The sequence below is a fragment of the Bufo gargarizans genome, chromosome 3 (genome assembly GCF_014858855.1).
Source record: "Bufo gargarizans isolate SCDJY-AF-19 chromosome 3, ASM1485885v1, whole genome shotgun sequence".
Lineage (NCBI taxonomy): Eukaryota > Metazoa > Chordata > Amphibia > Anura > Bufonidae > Bufo > Bufo gargarizans.
Window position 1 is genome coordinate 51,266,703 of NC_058082.1, and position 21,930 is coordinate 51,288,632.

The window sequence follows — 21,930 nt, forward strand, 5'->3', positions numbered from 1 at the left end:
CTAGAGAAACTGCATTGTTTACGTTCCAGCAATAAGTCAGCCTCTAGTGGCTGGCAGCCACCTGAGGGCTTCCTGGATTAAAACAGACCTTTGGTCCGGTATCTGACGCTGGACGTCCTCACACCCTGCATGATGACCTCCAGGGTCAAATTTTTCCCCATAGGAAAGCATTGATTCAATGCTTTCGTATGGGGTGATCTAATCTTAGCGTCCATTAGTGAGCCTCTGTTAGAAGCAGTCCCCTCCAGGCCCCAGTATAGACTACAATTGAGGGCTAATGGGCCATGGAGAGGGGTCTTTCTAGCAGAGGCTATCTCAGTGTCCTTTAGAGAGTGTGTTCGAAAGAATCCCCTCCCATTAGAGATTACAATGGGGTCTAATGGGGCCTGGAGGGGGGCCTCTCCAACACTCTGGTTCCTATTCGCAATATAGCAACGCAACATAGCTCTCTGATACCTAGGCCAAGTTGGCTCCTCTTACCTCAATTACGGTTGCTGGCTGGCAGGCTATGGGCTTGCTGGCTGCGGCTGGCAGGCTTTGGGCCTGACTGGCTGGCCTGTAATCCAGAGAGGGATTGTAGAAGCTATGTAAGTAGTCATAAAAAACAGTAGAAGGGCCTGTTGGACAGTGGATGATTGTTATTTGGAGGTTGGAGGGAGAATAACTATTGTGAGAGGACACACATCTGGGCATAACTACTGTGAAGGGGGCACATATCTGGGCATAACTACTGTGAAAGGAGGGGGGGGGGGAGGCCCTTCACAGTAGTTATTAATCCCTTTCAGCAGTCCCCCCTTCAGTGAATGGGGGACTGCTGAAAGGGGTTAATAACTACTGTGAAGGGCCTAGCCGTCTGGGCAACCCCACAGATCGTCCCCCCACCCACCTTGTACTTGTTCCACTGATCCTCTACTTGCGGGCTACGTGGGCATGAGTTCAGTCACTTCAGTGCGCAATCCCATCCTGCGGCGCGTGATCCCGCGAGACCTACAGCGGCGGGTCTCGCGGGATCACACGCTGCAGGACGGGATTGCCCACCGAAGTGACTTAACTCATTCCCGCGCAGCCCACAAGTAGCGGAACAATTACAAGAGGGGTTGGGAATAGCCAAATAAAAAAATATTTTGAACCAAAAGGTGTTATGGGGGCTATGTGGATGGCACTGTTGTGGGGGCTCTGTGGATGACACTGTTGTGGGGGCTCTGTGGATGACACTGTTGTGGGCGCTCTGTGGATGACACTGTTGTGGGGGCTCTGTGGATGACACTGTTGTGGGGGCTCTGTGGATGACACTGTTGTGGGGGCTCTGTGGATGACACTGTTGTGGGGATCTGTGGATGACACTGTTGTGGGGATCTGTGGATGACACTGTTGTGGGGATCTGTGGATGACACTGTTGTGAGGATCTGTGGATGGCACTGTTGTGGGGGCTCTGTGGATGGCACTGTTGTGGGGGCTCTGTGGATGGCACTGTTATGGGCGCTCTGTGGATGGCACTGTTATGGGGGCTCTGTGGATGGCACTGTTATGGGGGCTCTGTGGATGGCACTGTTATGGGGATCTGTGAATGACACTGTTGTGGGGGGGGGGGGGATCTGTGGGTGACACATATACAGGGAGTGCAGAATTATTAGGCAAATGAGTATTTTGACCACATCATCCTCTTTATGCATGTTGTCTTACTCCAAGCTGTATAGGCTCGAAAGCCTACTACCAATTAAGCATATTAGGTGATGTGCATCTCTGTAATGAGAAGGGGTGTGGTCTAATGACATCAACACCCTATATCAGGTGTGCATAATTATTAGGCAACTTCCTTTCCTTTGGCAAAATGGGTCAAAAGAAGGACTTGACAGGCTCAGAAAAGTCAAAAATAGTGAGATATCTTGCAGAGGGATGCAGCACTCTTAAAATTGCAAAGCCTCTGAAGCGTGATCATCGAACAATCAAGCGTTTCATTCAAAATAGTCAACAGGGTCGCAAGAAGCGTGTGGAAAAACCAAGGCGCAAAATAACTGCCCATGAACTGAGAAAAGTCAAGCGTGCAGCTGCCAAGATGCCACTTGCCACCAGTTTGGCCATATTTCAGAGCTGCAACATCACTGGAGTGCCCAAAAGCACAAGGTGTGCAATACTCAGAGACATGGCCAAGGTAAGAAAGGCTGAAAGACGACCACCACTGAACAAGACCCACAAGCTGAAACGTCAAGACTGGGCCAAGAAAAATCTCAAGACTGATTTTTCTAAGGTTTTATGGACTGATGAAATGAGAGTGAGTCTTGATGGGCCAGATGGATGGGCCCGTGGCTGGATTGGTAAAGGGCAGAGCGCTCCAGTCCAACTCAGACGCCAGCAAGGTGGAGGTGGAGTACTGGTTTGGGCTGGTATCATCAAAGATGAGCTTGTGGGGCCTTTTCGGGTTGAGGATGGAGTCAAGCTCAACTCCCAGTCCTACTGCCAGTTTCTGGAAGACACCTTCTTCAAGCAGTGGTACAGGAAGAAGTCTGCATCCTTCAAGAAAAACATGATTTTCATGCAGGACAATGCTCCATCACACGCATCCAAGTACTCCACAGCGTGGCTGGCAAGAAAGGGTATAAAAGAAGAAAATCTAATGACATGGCCTCCTTGTTCACCTGATCTGAACCCCATTGAGAACCTGTGGTCCATCATCAAATGTGAGATTTACAAGGAGGGAAAACAGTACACCTCTCTGAACAGTGTCTGGGAGGCTGTGGTTGCTGCTGCACGCAATGTTGATGGTGAACAGATCAAAACACTGACAGAATCCATGGATGGCAGGCTTTTGAGTGTCCTTGCAAAGAAAGGTGGCTATATTGGTCACTGATTTGTTTTTGTTTTGTTTTTGAATGTCAGAAATGTATATTTGTGAATGTTGAGATGTTATATTGGTTTCACTGGTAAAAATAAATAATTGAAATGGGTATATATTTGTTTTTTGTTAAGTTGCCTACTAATTATGCACAGTAATAGTCACCTGCACACACAGATATCCCCCTAAAATAGCTAAAACTAAAAACAATTTAAAAACTACTTCCAAAAATATTCAGCTTTGATATTAATGAGTTTTTTTGGGTTCATTGAGAACATGGTTGTTGTTCAATAATAAAATTAATCCTCAAAAATAAAACTTGCCTAATAATTCTGCACTCCCTGTATAGCACCTTATGCTATATATGTGTCATCCACAGATCCCCCCATAACAGTGGGTGAATGATCCCCAATACAGGGTCTGGGGGCCGGCATCTGGTGCTGTAATGGGAGCGGGGCCCGGTGCAGTCACCGTATTCTTTTACACCGGTCCCCGCTCACTGTAATATTGAGGCATTAATGTAGGCAATAGGCATTAAACAAGAGAAATTCTCTGCGATCTTCTCCCTCTCTGTACTCACAATCTCAGTAGCAGGCAGGCCGGGCGGCAGCGCAACTCACTGACGTCACGCGCCTGCTCCTCCCACTCTATGAATGAAGCAGGCGGAGCAGGCGCGTGACGTCAGTGAGTTGCGCTGCCGCCCGGCCTGCCTGCTACTGAGTTTGTGAGTACGGAGAGGTTTTCTCTTGTTCACATATGAATATTAGTATTACAGTGAGCGGGGCCCTGTGTAATAGAATACAGTGAGTGCACCGGGCCCCGCTGCCATTACCAGGCCAGCATAACATTCGGAATCGGGGTGCTGGGCATAACACATTATGTTATTCTGCGGCGGGCCCCCATCCCGGCCGGGCCCTCGGGCCATGTCCGAAGTGCCCGACCGGTCAGTCCGCCCCTGCCCTGGACTGGAGCAGAGCTCCAGCACCAACCACAGCTGAAGTACAACTGACTCCAGCCAGGAAACAACAGAAGATATAAGCCAAGTGATGACACCCAATCAGGGAGTTAACCCTTACAGCACCAGACAGAGGGAGGCTACAACTAAAAGGGAAAGTGCACACACCAGCCACAACATTGCCCCTGACAACAGCATGCGTGGCAACCGCAAGTGTGGCAACAGTGTCACAGCGTACACCATAGGCCGTGACATGTATATTATGATGTGTTACAGCAGATAGAACACAGAAGTGTATAATGCAGACATGGTTTGTGACCTGTGCAGGGGTCATTGTGCAGGGATGGGGAGGGGATGAGTTGTCTCCTATTGTCAGTTGTGGATTCTGTGTTTCTCCCAACTTTATAACAGAGGTTTTATCGGTCAATGTAATCCTGTCTGTGGCGATAATGAGATGACTGCAGAAAAGCGTTCATAAGTATTACACCCCACCTCAAATACAAGTGCGTTGTCATAGACTATGCACAGTGCAATCGGCACTGGGGGGTTGGGTCATTACACAATTGTGCATTTAGTCCACATAAGTCTCTGATGTAAGAGAACTGCAGAGCCAACTCAATTAACAACCACAGAACAGCTGATAAGCCTCCAATCATTAGTCATTAGCACAGAATTACATAAAATAATGATGTTCACGATCTCATTTAAATGGTTTCCTCTCTGAAAAGAAATGTTAATCATCAGGAAAGCAATTAAACAGGGAGAATTAGCTGTAGGGATCAGAGCACAAGAGTGAAAAAGTCTCTCCAAAAATTACATGTCCAGGAGCCACTACATGCAAGGGGATTTGGCTTGGGGTCAATGTACTGTTTTAAGGTCAACCTTTTAATTATGCTTTTTAAGGGGAATGTCTCACGATGAATGTCTCAATGTCTTTGCTACAGATGTCTTTGCTACAGATGTCAGAGAAATTCGGGCTCAGGACCCCTCTGTAGGAACACCTCACTCTCAAGCCATCTATGTAATACATGGACACCTTTCCCCCATCAGAATCAGCTGTATACCTGCAGTGTTAAGAAGCGAGGTTTCCATATGAAAGCAGATACGTGTCTAACCAACGGGGGTCCAACCGATGAGACCCCCGTAGATCACAAGAACTGGGGGTCCCAAGTTTGCCCAATCCCAATCAACTCTTAGCTGTCTGAGTACAGGGCTCAGCTCCGACATAGAGTTGAATGCAGCGGACATGCGCAAACACTGCTTTATTCACATGGGAAAACACGAGACTCCCGTTCTTGGGAGCAGCGTGATTTTTTTTTTTTATGCGAAAATTGCTGTTTTTTGTTTATTCCACCTACCAGAAACTGCAATAAAAAGCCATCAAAAAGTAAAATACACAGAAATGTTTTGGGTCTTTGATTGCAGCAACACAAAAAAAAATACACATTTTTAAGAAAAAGAGCTTTTAGCATGCAAAAACAAAAATCTTGTACCGGTGTAATCGGACTGACCGGCACAATACCCACAAACAAGCCCTCATACGACTATGCTGATCGAAAAACATAAAAGTTTTTGCTTTTGATTGGTGGGACTGATCATGAGAACGGAGACCTGGTATCCCGTGGAGCCCCCTGAAATGAACGGAGCAACCATTTGGGCATGCGCGCAGCCACACCATGCCTTTCAAGTACAAGTGCTTCGTTATTTCCGGAACTCCCACAGAAATGGATTTAACCTGAATACCAGAGTGCCAATCTAGGCAGCATCCTTAAGGGGTTAAAAAGATAGTTAAGGGGGAACTGTTGAGCATGCAGAACCCTTCAAAGAGTCACTTGTAAACTGGCCAGGTATGCAAAGCAAGACCCCCAATATCACTGCTAAGAGCCTGTAGTCACGAGTAAGCAGAATTAAAGAGGATTCCTGAGATTAGGTATACAAATGTCTTAAAAAAGGCCCCAAAATCTTTACATTCATCAGGCTTCGATTTTATTTATTATTATTAGATCTGATTTATTTTTTTTCGTATGAGAATAAAAATGAAAGTATACAACAATCACAGTTATGGCAAATGTACAAGTACACATCAAGTACAGAATAAACAGGCTTCAATTGCAAGTACTGACAGGAGTGCTCCTGCACAGAACCTATACCTGCTGCGTGTTCTTATTGTGTTCGAATGGCTGTAGTTATTCTGGAAAGGCGGATCAATTTACATCAATGCCTTTCACCAACAGTCAATTTCTACCAAATGTGTAATGCCGAGGCCAATTTTTAAAACAAGAAAATATTGATTAGTCACGCTGAAAAAATGCATCTGTGGGGTGTTGGCAACTTCAGGGTGTTAATGGGAAACAAACCGTGCTGACATGGGTTACAGCTGAAACACCTCTATCACATAGGTTACAATCGTGCGCGTTTCAGGCCCAAAAGGAGGCTTGTAAAGTGTGGGACTGGGGCTCCTTGGATATTATTCTGAGGGACCACCATTAGTTATCTTATTTGTATACGAGATCAATAAACTCTAACAAGGTTATATGTGATAGTGGGAAGTGACTGGCACCAAAGTCAGTGCCAAATGGGGGTTGACGTCTTCTAAACCTTTGGCACAACTTGTTGTACTAGGGGCCCATTAAGGTGTCAGAGCCTAGGCCCAGGTGGAGGATCCCTTGGGGCCCAAACAAAACCTTGGCTTGCATATTTATCCACATGATTTAATCAACAAAAAGCCTTTCAGACAGCAGGTTAAAGCGGCTTTTTCACCAGGATCAACCCTATTAAACCAGACATACTGCCTGGTAGGGCGCATCATGCTGATTAAAACTTATACCTTTCTTTTGTCTGTATGATAAACAGCTGCAGAGAAATCCGTGTGTGTGTTCATATGAAAATGAGAAGCTCAAACATCAGGAGGCGGGGCTGAATCCTTTGAGCACCGCTATGTAACACCCCCTGTGCTCTGCACACGCCCCCTCTTCTTGATTGACAGGGCTAGACATGCTGAGAGCAGAGCTGTGTCCTAGCATCTACATATCCTATACTCTATGTACTGCAAGAAAATTTAGACTAAAACCTTCAGGATCACAGGTGCATATCCATGAGGCAAACATAATTACAAAAAACAAAATGGCTGCACACCATTATATATACAAAAAATAGAGCTAGGAAATGGGGGTCATTCTAGATAAAAGTGGTACAATACCGACTATAAATGAGTATACATATCCATGAGGCAAACATTTTTTGTAATTATGTTTGCCTCATGGATATGCACCTGTGATCCTGAAGGTTTTAGTCTAAATTTTCTTGCCATACATTGGGGGTGGCACCCCTTTTAGACTGGACATGCCCATCTACCTGGGACTTCTGAGCAGAGTATGTTTGTAGCTGGTTCCTACACTGCCCTGAATATTGTAGGCTTAAGTAAGTCCAAAGTGAGGCGGTATCTTTAGTGTTAGGGACCCATCTGCGGAAGCCACCTTGACGCCTGGTAGATGGGCCCGACACCTATGTGCGCTAAGAGCTTCCATTACTCATTTATAGTCGGTATTGTCCCACTTTTATCTAGAATGACCCCCATTTTTTGCATATATAACGGTGTGCAGCCATTTTATACTCTATGTACTGTAGCTTCACCACACTGAGATCTGCTTAGAAAGCTAATACATATTGCTGCTTTATTCACAGGCATAATACATGATTATACAGACACCAGTATTATGTGTTAGCTTATAAGCATAGAAAACATCCTTCTCTATGTGGTAATGCCACAGATTGGTGATAAGTGTATGGTTTTGCATGTCACTAGGCTTGGCGCCAGGGGCCGGCTCTATCATAAGGCAGCCCAAGCGGCTGCTTGTGGGCGCAGAGAAGGGGGGGGGGGGGCGGCGCCGGGGCAGAAAACAATTAACTTGCTAACTTACACTTGCCCGCTTGGCGCCATGATACTGGCACATGGAGGGGGGAGGAGAGAGGCACTTGATACTGGCACATTAGGGGGCAGGGGGAGAGGATGGCACTATGGCGCCAAAATGTAGATTCGCTTGTGTTGACAAAAATCCTTGCAACGACCCTGTTTGGCGCATGCTCAGTGACATATTTGAAGCTGTTGCCCTCAGAAGCTTCTACATCGCGCAGGCAGTCCACGATACTGCGGCTGCGTAAGATTTTACCGAGCGTACGCAAGGAATCTGTGGGCGAAGTTACATCCAAATAATGACATAGCGGAGGGGGGCGGCGGAAAAGAGTTCAGGTGTGGGCAGTTACTTATGCTGGAAGAGGCGTGCTTAGGCTCTAAAGGAAGGCGGGCTGGGCACTGTAGGGGGGAGTTACTGAGCTCCAGAGAAGGATAATAACGCTCCTCTGGGCACCTTGGACACTCATTTGCATAACAGAAAAAGTGTATTTTATCGCTAATGAAACCATAAAACAAAAAATGAACACTATAGCAAGAAATAAGGTATTTTATTGTACATGGCAGTAGTAACACTTTAATATGCTCAAACCAGGTGACAGATTCCCTTTAAAGCAGCAGTGATAGCTTATCAATGGTAGCAGGTTTGTAGATATACTACTGTAGTTTTAATCTCTATCATGCCCACATTAATTCTAGTTACTCACACAATGATGCTCGTTCCTCTATTTATTATCTACCTTTAGTTTGTGTGTAATAAAATGTGATTATGATGCATATGGATGTTCCTTTCTATATCTTATATCCACTGTGTTCTTGATGATGGCAGAAAAAAGTATATAAAAAAAAGTATATAAAAAATATATTTTCTTATATTGTATTATAACAAGAGTTTCTTCCTGTATATTGTGTCCATTTTGTAATTATAATTAATGTGAGCATGACAGAGATTAAAACTTACAGTAGTAGTAGTATATGGTGGGACACGATGGCTTGAGTACGTGATGTCGAGCCCTCCCCATCTCCCTGACCTGTCTTCCACGATCTCGCTGCTGCCTGCCGTCCAAATATGTGTCCATCTGTTGGACTGTACCGCCCAGGACGAGTACTGTGACCCTGCCGTAGAGCAGCGATGCGGGAGGGAGAGAACGCTCCTGTTGTATGTCTCCATGGCTGGTCCCCGGCTTTCTTCTTCTGTGCAGCTCCCCCCGCGAGCTTCTCTGATCCCGGCACCCTCCCTCCTCCATTGAAGTTTGTCCACGTGTGTGGTTTGACCGGGGGCTCGGCTGAGGCTTGCGGACAGCCGGCACGCCTGCTCTGAACATCTTGCCTGTGCTGTTACCCCAGATCCTTTTGGGTGGCTGTGCACTCCCTTTTGGACACGCTTTCTCCCTTCTATCTGCGATCCTGGAAAATAAGCTCTGGAAAAATCCTGGGCCTTCTGCTCTCTAGGTCGGTGAGATCTATCCTTATAGTTGATTATATTTCTCCCCTCACTTATCCCCCTTCTCCCCTTTTTTGATGTTTTGTTTTTGACTTGGAGAAATAAGGAAGGAGGAAGGGAGGAGAGGGAACTGAGAGGGACTGGGGGAGGACCAAGTAGGGGGACAGAAAAAAGAAAAAAGAAAAAAGAAAAAAAGAAAAAAGAAAAAAAGAAAAAAGAAAAAAGAAAAAAAAAAAAAAACAGGATCTGAAATTGGCCTCTTAAAATATCAAGAACTATTTGGAATTAAAATAACGAGAGAGGAAGGAGAAGAGATTGAGGGGGAGAGAGAAGAGAAAAGGAGATAATAAAAAATTTTTTAAAAAAAGGAAGAAAATGGGCCCTAAGCAGAATAGGGGGTCAATTGACACTTCTAAAACTGGTTAGAGATCTACAGAATCCCTAAAGATTGAAAAAGTAAATACCAGAACTGGACCAAAAGGAAAGTATGATGTAACATCCAAAATGAATACTCCTGGGCCTTCATCGGAGGAGGTCTCCGATGATTATTTTCAAGATGGAGAGGAGGAGAGGGTTGAAGAAGTTGATATCTCCTTGGCGGGTTCCTCTACATTAGAAAAGATCTTAATCACTGTTAAAAACTATGGAAAGGTGATAAAAGATGTCGCCTGCCAGCTGGAGGTAGTCAAGTCGGACGTGTCCTTAATAAGAGACGACATAAGTAAGATACGAGATAGAGTTACGTTTATTGAAAATTCTGTTGGTTCCCTGGATGATGAGTTAAAAGTAATAAAATCTGAAACCGCCAACTTAAAAACTGATTCTAATAATCTACAAAAAAAAGTCGTAGGCCTAGAAGATAGGTTGAAACAATCTAATGCCAGAATTTTGGGGCTCCCTGGGGAGCAGAGGAAAAAAATCCTGCAGTCTTTTATTTTTTAGAATTTTGGAAAAGAACATTTTCTGCCTTTTTTTTCTTAATAGAGAGGGCCCACCGAATCCCCGGGGGAAAACTATCTCCTGGAATGCCACCCCGGGTTCTTCTGGCAAAGATTCTTGTGTCCCGGGATAGACACATGATCCTAAAGAGGGTCAGGGAGTGTCCCCCTATTGTTTATAATGGTAGCAAACTGTCCTTTTTTTCCGGATTTCTCTAAAGAGATCCAGGAAAGGAGACACAGTTTTGTTGCTGTTAAAAAGAGTCTACAGGCCAAAGACATCAAGTACTCTTTTCTTTATCCAGCTAAATTCTGTATAATTTTTAATGGAATAACTCATTTTTTTGATACTCCGGCCTCTGCCACAGACTGGCTGGATCGGAATAATGTTTAATTTGTGGTGGCTTTTTTCTCGTCTTCTGGTTCCTTACAGTGGGGGGCAGGATCAGGACAGGGGGAGCGTTGGTCCATGGAGAGAGATTTGCTTTTTGAAGTGGCGGATCATGGTGGGGTGGGGGTGGAGAGGTAGGTTGGTGGGTTTCCTTGGGTTGGGTTGCGATGAGTCTCCCAGATTGTGGGGGGGGGGGGGGAGAAGAGGGAGGATTTGTTTATTTTTATTTTTTTTCTTGATCGATGTCGGTTAGAATTGTAACCTGGACTGTTAGGGGTCTAGGTGATGAATTAAAAAGACAGGCAGTTTGTGATCGGATTTGGAGACATCTTCCAGTGATCGTCAATTTAGTGGAGACCCACTTTACTGAGGGAGAGATTTCTCAACTCGGTGGGGGATGGGCCTTGCAGACCTATTACTCCACTTTCACTAGCTACTCAAGAGGAGTTACAGTTTTAATTCATAATGGGATAGATTTTGTATGCCAGGCCTCCTCCATCAACAAGCAGGGGAGGTTTGTTTTTCTTTATGGAAACCTATATGGGAAAGTATGCATTTTGGCTTTCATCTATATCCCTCCTCCTTTTTTCTTTATATATTAAATTATCATCTTTTGTGGATCGGTGGCCTGAATGCCCTGTCCTTGTGACGGGGGACTTTAATTGTGTCATTGATCCAGAAAAGGACAGGGTTTCCATGGAGACAGACAGTTATACCCCGCGTCAAGGGTCTCCTCTGTCAAGCTTTTGCCAGGAAGCTAGTTTCTTGGATATATGGGATATTTAGAGTAGGGGAAGCAAAGATCAATGTCTAGGATAGATTTAGCCCTGATAAATAAAAAATATTTGAAATATATAAAAGGTATTAAATATGAGGCTAGGTCTTTATCTGATCATTTACCTCTTTCTGCTATCTATGGAAGATAAGTGTTAGACCTCCATTTAGACTAAATCCTCATTGGATCTTTAGAATGGATAATCATGAATTGATTAAGCAGGAGATGGAATTTTTTTGGGATACCAATTATAACTCTGCAAAGACCTATTTTGTATGGGACTCATTTAAGGCATTTATGAGGGCGGTGTTTATTAGTAACACCTCTAATCTAAGAAAAAGTTGTGCTAAGAAAGAGATCCGCGGCTGCCGGTATGGATACGTTTTCTAGTAGAAAAAAACAGAACAAACTAGGGAAATTATGCAGGGGACAAGCCAGGCTTTTTCGGATTTGCTTCTGGATAAGGCCCAGCAAAGGCTTTTTTTAGGGGACAAAAACATTTCTCTGAATCAGGTGGCCCAGGGAAAATGTTGGCTAGGGTGATTTCTAATAAGGAACCAAAAAAAGAGATAGTATTTGTTCTTCTGAAGGTACAATTATCTAAGATCAAGAAGGTATTAAGGAGGCATTTGTGAAATATTTTTTGGAACTGTATAAATCATAAAATACTATGTCAGATGAAGCGATCGATTCATATTTAGACTCTATTTCCTTTGCAGTTCTTACAGATATTCAAAGAGGCCGATTTCCTTATTAAATACCGATGTTAAACTTTTTTTTAATGGATTCTTACTACTAGGTTGTCTAAAGTAATTTCATCTATTATACACCCTGACCAAAATGGGTTTATTCCTAATAAGGGCAATCATTATAACGTGCATCGCCTGTTTGCTAATATTCAGTCCTCCCGTGGGGTCTCTCGCTCCATCCTGTCTCTTGATGCCTCTAAGGCCTTTGACAGGGTGGAGTGGAGATTTCTCTGGAGGGTACTAGAGAAGATGGGATTTAGTATCAAGTTCATAAACATGGTTAGTAATCTGAGGATCTCTGACACACTTGAATATTTGGGGATCACTATTTCCTCTAAGATTGAAGATTTTTTGCAGTTTTGACCCAATTAATAACTAGATTGAGATCTTAAATAAAGACATGGATTTGACTCCCGCTATCTAGAGCCGATAGAATATCTCTGGTGAAGATGGTGATCTTGCCTCAATTACTTCATATCCTCAGGAACTCCCCAGTATGAATTGAAGACAAATTTTTTAAATTGATTGAGAGAATTATTAATGATTTACTTTTGGGGAAAAAGCGAGTAAGGCTTAAATTGGAGTATTTTTATAAGCCGATGGAACAGGGAGAATTAAATCTTTCCTGGTTCAAGGGCTATTTTATAGCATCACAGCTATGGTTATATTATGAATGGGAGAAGAGCCCACTTTGTAGAGTTTTGGTGAAGAATTCTTTACACGATAATGTCTTTGCTTTAGGGTCCATTCACACTTCCACAAATGGGTCTACATCCGTTCCGCAATATCGGGAATGGGTGCGGACCCATTCATTCTCAATGGGCAGGAATCGATGCGGAGAGCACACTGTGTGCTCTCCGCATCCACATTTCCAGAGCGCGGCCCAGGATGCGGCTCCGCAAAAGAATAGAACATGTCCTATTCTTGTCCGCAATTGCGGACAAGAATAGGCAGTTCTATGGGCGGTGCCGGCCGGGTGTATTGCGGATCCAGATGTGTGAATGGAGCCTTATTGGAATCCGGTCAGTTATTCAGTTCCCAACAGGAGTGTAGAGTTGCTGTGAAGCTACTCACTAAGGGCTCTTTCACACCTGTGTTATTGTCTTCCAGCATAGAGTTCCGTCGTCGGGGCTCTATGCCGGAAGAATCCTGATCAGTTTTATCCTAATGCATTCTGAATGGAGTGAAATCCGTTCAGGATGCATCAGGATGTCTTCAGTTCCGGAACGGAACGTTTTTTGGCCGGAGAAAATACCGCAGCATGCTGCGCTTTTTGCTCCGGCCAAAAAAACCGAAGACTTGCCGCAAGGCCGGATCCGGAATGAATGCCCATTGAAAGGCATTGATCCGGATCCGGCCTTAAGCTAAACGTCGTTTCGGCGCATTGCCGGATCCGACGTTTAGCTTTTTTAGAGTGGTTACCATGGCTGCCAAGACGCTAAAGTCCTGGCAGCCATGGTAAAGTGTAGCGGGGAGCGGGGGAGCAGTATACTTACCATCCGTGCGGCTCCCGGGGCGCTCCAGAGTGACGTCAGGGCGCCCCAGACGCATGGATGACGTGATCGCATGGCACGTCATCCATGCGCCTGGGGCGCTCTAACGTCACTCTGGAGCGCCCCGGGAGCCGCACGGACTGTAAGTATACCGCTCCCCCGCTCCTACTATGGCAACCAGGACTTTAATAGCGTCCTGGGTGCCATAGTAACACTGAAAGCATTTTGAAGACGGATCCGTCTTCAAATGCTTTCAGTACACTTGCGTTTTTCCGGATCCGGCGTGTAATTCCGGCAAGTGGAGTACACGCCGGATCCGGACAACGCAAGTGTGAAAGAGGCCTTAGTCCTGGAGTATTATTAGACATTGGTTTGGAATAAAGGGATCCCTTTGCTGTATGCCCTTTTGCATACGGTAACTATTATTTACAGGCCTTAGACAAATTGGCTAGGGATCCGTATTGGCAAAAACGAGATTTTTGTATAACTTACCAGTAAAATCTCTTTCTCGCTCTTTCCTTGGGGGACACAGAAGACCTTGGGTATAGCTCATCTCCATAGGAGGCGTGACACTAAGTGAAAACTGTTAAGCCCCTCCTCCACAGCTATACCCTCAGCCTGGAGAGAGAGACTGCCAGTTGCGTGTCCAAGCAGTGAGAAAAGGCAAAGACCAACAAGGAACCAAAAAGCCAACTACCCAACGGGTAACAAAAACTCGGAAAACGCACAGAGAAAAAACAATGAATGGGTGGGTGCTGTGTCCCCCAAGGAAAGAGCGAGAAAGAGATTTTACTGGTAAGTTATACAAAAATCTCGTTTTCTCGCCCAGTTTCCTTGGGGGACACAGAAGACCTTGGGACGTTCAAAAGCAGTCCAAAAGGGGGAGGGACCACAGCACCAAGGTGAAGCACCCGAAAGGCATCAATGAACCGCCGCCTGTAAACCCAGGCGGGGTAAGGCAGCATCCGCCAAAGTCAGAGTATGCACCCTGTAGAAACTCAGTAAGGCGTGCAAGGCAGACCTGTGGCCGCCGTGCCCAAATGCCCAGCCGAAGCCCAATGCCTCCGGCCCAGGAGGCACCGACCGCTCTGGTGAAAGGCAACGGTGACACCAAAGACAGAATCCTGCCCTAGGTGCGGTAACCTCAGCAATAGCCAATCTGATCAAGCGGAGGAAAACCACCCTGGAGTCTGTCAACCCTATGCACAGACCTCCTGGAAACCCAAGAGGCCGAACGTCTGCAAGAGTCGGAGATCTCCAAGTAAAAACGGCAAGGCCCAAACAACGTCCAAATAGGTGAGGTGTTGAAGCGAAAGGCAAACACCACCTTCGGAAGGAAGGAAGGAAGGAAGAAACGGGATGCAGAACAGCCCTGTCCTGGAAAAGACAGAAAGCTCGTAACAAAAAAAGGGGCCATTCCGGCACCCGTCAGAGACACGACTGATACGGAACACAACCGTACAGGACAGAAGGGATAGAGAGAACTCCTGTAACGGCTCCAAGGACAAGATTGGAGCGCCGAGAGCTCAGAATACAGTCCCCAGGGCGGTACCGAAGGACAGCACAGAGGAACCAAAGAGCCACTCCGAGGAAGAAGGTCTTGGCAGGCCAGAGGGCCGGGAACGCTGGAAGAGGAAGAACAGCGCCGACACTTGACACCTCAAGGAAAAGACAGAACCTCGGGGAAAGAACTTCAGAGTGGGGAATGCACAGCTTCCCACAGAACCCCAGACAAAAAACCCTAAGTCTTACGACAGATCCTGGACGAAACACAGCCAGGAGTGGACAGTCGCCTGGCAAGCAGGCGAAAACCCAATGTGATCAGGCGCAGACCAGTAACACGGGCAGAAGGGTCGACAAAACTAGCCCCGTCGGCCCTCGAACAACGTTGTCCCGTATCCACCCGAGTGGAGGAGCAGAGGACAGAGGGAAAGAACCCAAAGGATCCGCCAGATGCCAGGGGAAGGCAGGCTAAAGTCCATGCTGATGCAACCACGTTGTACAGTCCCGGTGAGGGAGATCAAAGGACAATCTGGACCGAGGTAGTCCCCCCAAGTTATCGAGAAAAGCAAGTCTACATCAGGACCATCGTCTTAGAACGGGCCACGCAATCTGCACTCAGTGGGGGGACAGAACGCGGTAGACTCGGTAAATAGGCACACAGCTAATACAGCCAGCGTGAACAAGGGAGACGGTACGAGGCCAAAAGGAACACCGGAACCATCCACATGAACAATCATGCTCTCCCCAGAGGGGAGGACAGTGAAAATACAGCCTCCGAAGGCTGGCGAGAAGCCACATCGGAGTGATTCGTATAGAGCGGGAGCCGAACAAAGCCGGCGAGATAAGGCCGTCGAGACAGAGGCCGACAAAACACCCTCCAACCGAAAGGAGGAGGAGTGGGCAACAGGGAAGCCATAGGACTCAAAAGCAGAACCCGCTACACTGTGAGACGCCCGGTCCACCGTCTCGCAGAAGGCGAATACCTTGAAGAACCCAAGGCGGAGGTCCCCGGACCTGGGTAATCCAGCACCCAAGAGAAGTCGGGTGACCTTCCCGAGAAGAGCAGCCCGAACCCGGTAGCAGATCAGACAGAAGCGTAGAGGCGCCAAGAGGACGGACTCATACCACACTGCATCCGAAGAGGAGGAAATTGCAGCAGGCAAGGGAACCGCAGTCCTGCCAGAGCCAACGAAGAATTCGAGAGGCGCTGCAGACAACAGCACTCTCGACCATGTGACCACTAGCGCAGGGAAGTAATGCCGCAGAAGGACGCATGGGCATGCATCTAGGACCCACGAACACTCCCTGGCAGCTCGGTGCAGCAGAGAGCAAAAGAGTCTGTCCGGTCAGGAGGACAGAATGAACTCCCTAGGGACGAGTGCAAGGCTGGCGGCAAGCATCGTCTCCCAAGAAACAAAGATATGCCGCAGGAAGCAGGTGAGGCATACGTACGAGCAGCCCCGTAAGCAGCGAGAAGGCCAACCCACCTAGAAAAAAGGGGGGGCTCGTCCCAGAGTGCCACAGCATGTACGGAATTGCAAAGTGCAACCTGAAAGGGAGTTATGCACAAACCTAGCATAGCATGCGAAGGAACGCAATCAGTCCACCCTGAAAGGGGGGAAATTGTACCTGGCCAACAGCAGTCGGCAAGAGTGCAAAGACCCGTCCCAAAAGGGAGTGATGCCTAAGGCCGTACCTACTTCAGAGAAGCAGGACATTACCCTATAAACCAGCAGGAACGCAGGAGGTCCACCTAGCGAAAGGGGAACATGCACAGGGATATCCTAGCATTAAATGAGTGTGCAACAATACACCCAACACTGAACTCAGCGAGAGTGCAACTACTCTGCCAACGAAGGGGGACATGTACAAGTCCAGCACAGCCATATAAGGACAGCCGTGAATCTCATGAGCGTGCCAAATTCTGCCCTTGAAGTGAGAGGAGGTCACGCACAAGGCCAGCACCGTAACCAATGGAAGTGCAAGCGTTCCACCCATGTTAGAGGGCCATTCTCATGGCCAGCAATGTATCCGGTGAGAGTGTAGCACAACGCCCAGAAAAAGGGAGGGTAAAGCACATGGCCAGCATCTCATCCAGGGAGAGTGCGAGCACACCGCCATGCATGGGAGTCATACACATGGCCAGCAATGTACCGGCAAGAGACAAACACAGTCACTAAGGATGTGTGCATGTCGCCTGAGGAAGGAAGGCATGTCCCGGGCTGGCAGAGAATCCAGCAAGAGTGCGTACACCGCCTACGGAAGAGGGGCCATGCATATGGCCGACAGCGGATCCAGCGAGAGTGCAAGCACCCTGCCATGTATGGGGTACATGCACGTGGCCAGCAACGTACCTGCGAGGAAACAACCAACGACAGAGGGATGTATGTATGCTGCCTGAGGGAAGGAGGCATACCTAAGGCCGGCAGGGAATCCAACAAGGGTGCAGCATACCGCCTAAGAAATGGCCGGCAGCGAAACCAGTGAGAGTGCAGCACAATAACATAGTACATAAGTACATCATAGCACATCAGCGAGAGTGCAGCATTCCGCCAATGGAAGGGGGACGTGCACATAGCCAGTACCGTATCCGGTGAGAGTGCAGTATTCCGCCTAAAAAAGGGGGTCATGCACATGATCGGCAACAGATCCAGTGAGAGTGCTGCGTTCCGCCCAGGAAGGGGGTCCCGCACATGGCCGGCAGCAAATCCAGAGAGTGCAGCGTTCCGCTTATGGAAGGGGGTCGTGCACATGGCCAGCACCGTATCCGGTGAAGGTGCAGTATTCCGCCTAAGAAGGGGGTCATGCACATGGCCAGCCAGGGAGAGTGCAGTAGCCCGCCTAGGAGGGGGGGGGAATGCACATGGCAGGCACCATAACTGGAGAGACGATGAATGCTGCCTACAGAAGGTCCGAATGCACTTGGCCAGCGCCGTATCCTGGAAGAGGCAAGAAAAAACCGCCTAAAAGGGGAAATGCCCTAGCAGCGACGCAGGCTGGGAGCGCAACACCATGCCGCCTGTGGAAAGAGGTCATGCAGACATGCAGCATTACTGATGAGGCTGCAGCGTCCTGCGCAGCCCAATAGAAATCATGATCTATTATTAATAATTTTATCATTATAAATTATTATTTTTTTTTTTTTTTAATTTCATTTAAACCCAGCTTCTGAGGCTAAAGGGGAGCCACTATATAGGAGCCCCTCAGGAGAAACAAAGGGGGGCCAACTATACAGACCCATTTGTGGGAGCCGGCCCGCACCCAAAGGGTTAACATGGATCCGGCCTGGAGGGCGGCGTGCGATCCCCTGAGGGCGGAGGAACCTCCAGGCGGGAAAAAAATCGCGCCTGGAGAAGTTCCCGCCCCCTCCACCAGAGACCGGAAAATTGCGGCCTAGTAGGCCGCGAAGCCGGGGGCTAAATTTGCGGAGTCCGGCCCGTCATACCGCCGGGACCTGAGGCGGAATGGCGGTTCAAACCGGCCGCGGGAGCCCACCCCGCGGGCCGGTCGGGATTGCGGCCCAGCAGGCCGCGAAGCCTGGGACCAATTAGCGGAGCCCCGCCGACCGGCACCTGCTGGGGCATAGTCAAGCCCAATGCCGGCCGCGGGAGCCCACCCCGCCGGCCGAAAGAGACAGGGGCCCGGAGTGGCGGTTTTGCCGGCCGCGGAGCCCACCCGGCCAGCCGGAAGAGACAGGGGCCGGAATGCGGTTTTGCCGGCCGCGGGAGCCCACCCCGCCGCCAGAAGAGACAGGAGGGCCGGAATGGCGGCTCGCTGGCCGCGGGAGCCCACCCCGCCGGCCGGAAGAGTAAGGGGTCCTCCTTACTCCACTGCAGCGTCCTGCCCCTCCGGTAAGCCCAATGTGATTAGGCGAGATGGGGGGAAGCGCAGATGCCAGGGGGGGACCCATCAGGATATAGTCCCCTCACTAGCAGCATGTCCTATGAGGCCAGGAGAAAAGGGGAGCAGATTGCCGCACAGCGGCACCCCAGGGGCCAGCCTATGTCCAGCAGGGGAAGGGTCCAGAGGCCCAGTATGGGGGTCAGGCACGCAGGAGACCATTGGGTGGGGGACGTAGGGCTGGAGAAGCCACTCTCTTACCACAGCCGTCTTCACCCTCGGTCCATTCCAGCAGGGTCGCCCCTTCAGCTACTGGCACCGTAGTGGCAGGACGCTGGAAGAGGGGCTTGGCGTGCGGGCGACCCTTGCGCTGGCGGGATGTAAGGGAGCTAGGCTGCCCTGATCCACCTTGCCTTCTGTGGGGGAGGCAGCAGTGCGTTGATCGGCACTGGCGCAGCTCAACCCCGGGAGAAACAGAGAGGTCTAGTGCGTCTCTGTTGTCCCTGATGATCTGGAACAAAAAAGAAAGAAAAAAGTAAAAATCTAAAATTTAAACAAGGAGAAAACAGCCCTGCAGAGCAGGGAGTGTCTTGCCTCCTTGGACACTAAGCTAAAAACTGGCAGTCTCTCTCTCCAGGCTGAGGGTATAGCTGATGGAGGAGGGGCTTAACAGTTTTCACTTAGTGTCACGCCTCCTATGGAGATGAGCTATACCCAAGGTCTTCTGTGTCCCCCAAGGAAACTGGGCGAGAAATAATATTTGCTTTTTGGCACTGGTTTTTGTGAATGGTCACATTTTTCTTTTTCGGAGCTAGTACACAGGAAAAATATACCTAATTTATCTTGGTTTCAATATTTCCAGTTACGTTCATATAGATACTTCTACTTTTTTGCATGATTTAATAGTAAAGCCAACACAGAGGGTTAAGATTTCTCAATGTTATAAATATTTACTTAAAAGTACATTTTACTAATGTATACTCTTCTGGGCAAGAGGCCTGGAGAAGGGAATACACAATGATTCAAATAGATGAATGGGATAATATATTGTTGAATGTAGCAGAGTTTATGTTACACTCCTATGGCTTAAAAAAAAGGAATCTTAGAAACACTTCTAAGTGTCCGTGGTGTGATTCTCCTGAGGCCGATCATTTACATATGTTCTGGCCTTGTATACAACTTAAAGAACACTAGGGGGCAATACATAATTATGTTACCCAAAAGCTGAAAGTGGCGATCCCATTTACAGTAGAGTCTTGGATTCTGAGCGATCTTACTAAGGTTGGGTGCCATAAGTACAAACGGATTCTTTTAGTTAAAATAATGTTCTTGGCAAGACTTCTGATTGCACGGGCTTGGTTCTCATCTAATACTTCAAGTATGAATACATGGCTAAACCTCGTTAATAAGATTAAAAGATTTGAAATTATCTTATATAAACAAAGAAACAAAGAGGATAAATGGTTTAAGTCTAAGATATGGGGAGAATGGAATGTTAAATTTTTCCTGTCTCAACCTTCTCACTATCCCTGTCCCATCCTTTTCGGTAGGGGGGTGGGGGGAAACGCATCACAAAGGTGTGGGAGTTTGGGAGGGAATTGGGAGGGCTTAAGGAAATTAAAATTATAATTTTGATTTGTTATTTTGTATGGAAATATTAATGTTTGAAATAAATTTCGAAAGTAAAAAAAATAAATAAAAAAAAATTACAGTAGTATATCTACAAACCAGCTACCATTGATTAGCTATCACTGCTGCTTTAAGGAAGAATTCTATTGGAGAAATTTATATAGCCGCCCATTCACAATCAATTAATAGAAGGCATAATTATTGCCCATATATTGGAATGCCCTCAATATAAAACACGATTCTCTTCTCCTTTATGTTTCAACTATTTACAGTACACTAAAGTATAATTAAGTTTTTTTTATTTAGGTTTAAGAAATTATTTTATTATTGTGGAATGATGTGTAATATTAAATGATAATCAAACTGATAATCTCTTGTGTAGAGTGCTTGTCTCAAGTATATAAATAATTTATCAGATTGACTGGGTGAGTCAGATTGACAAGATTGAACACCTTGTCCACAGTATCAGGAGAGTGAGCCGCCGTATCTCTTTGTATAATTATTATATAACCATGATAACACTAATGGGCAGTACGGTGGCTCAGTGGTTAGCACTGGTGCCTTGCAGATCTCGGGTCTTGGGTTCAAATCTGTCCAAGGACATCATCTTCATGGAGTTTGTTGTTCTCCCTGTGTTTGCGTGGGTTTCCTCCGGGTACTCCAGTTTCCTCCCACACTCAAAAGACATACTGATAGGGAACTTAGATTGTCTGAAAAGTGCTGTGAAATATAACAGCGCTATATGAGTGCATAAAATAAATAAAGGCCTTACTATATTGAGAATAGTGGGATTTTCTTAAACTTAGAAACCTGAAAACTATTACTGGTTTATTCGTAGGCACAATATAGGATTATAAAGAAACTAGCCATATTTATTAGCGGTTTAAGCCTAAAAACATTCTCACCATGATAAGGATATAGGGGGTCATTTATGAAGCAAAGTACTCTACTTTTTGGCGTACTTTTGTCACAGATTCGGTCGCAAACATTATTTGCGTCCGAATCCGCAACTTTTCCAGGGGTGGGCCTTCCTCATTTATCATTTTCTAAGCCTGTTTTGGTGTAGAAAATTACAGTAGTAGATTTAAGCAAGTCACATGGCCAGCGCCTAAGTTATGTGGAGGCCGGCGCCTCTACATAACTTAGGCGCATCAAGTGCCAGCGCAGGGTTATATAAGACCAGCGTCTAAAACGCCAGTCTTGATAAATGACCCCAATATACTTTTATTATGGGTTAAATGTGGAAGAAAAAAATATCTGAAAAATAAACCTGAAAGTCTCTCCCAGGATCTCTACATGAAAAACCATACATTTAACACAAAGCTATAGCATTACCACATAGAGATGCGGGTTTATTTCTATGCTTAGAAGGTAACAAAACTGGTGTCTTTGTAACATATATTCTGCCTGTGAATAAAGCAGTGATATGTATATTAGCTTTCTAAGCAGATCTCAGTGTGGTGAAGCTAC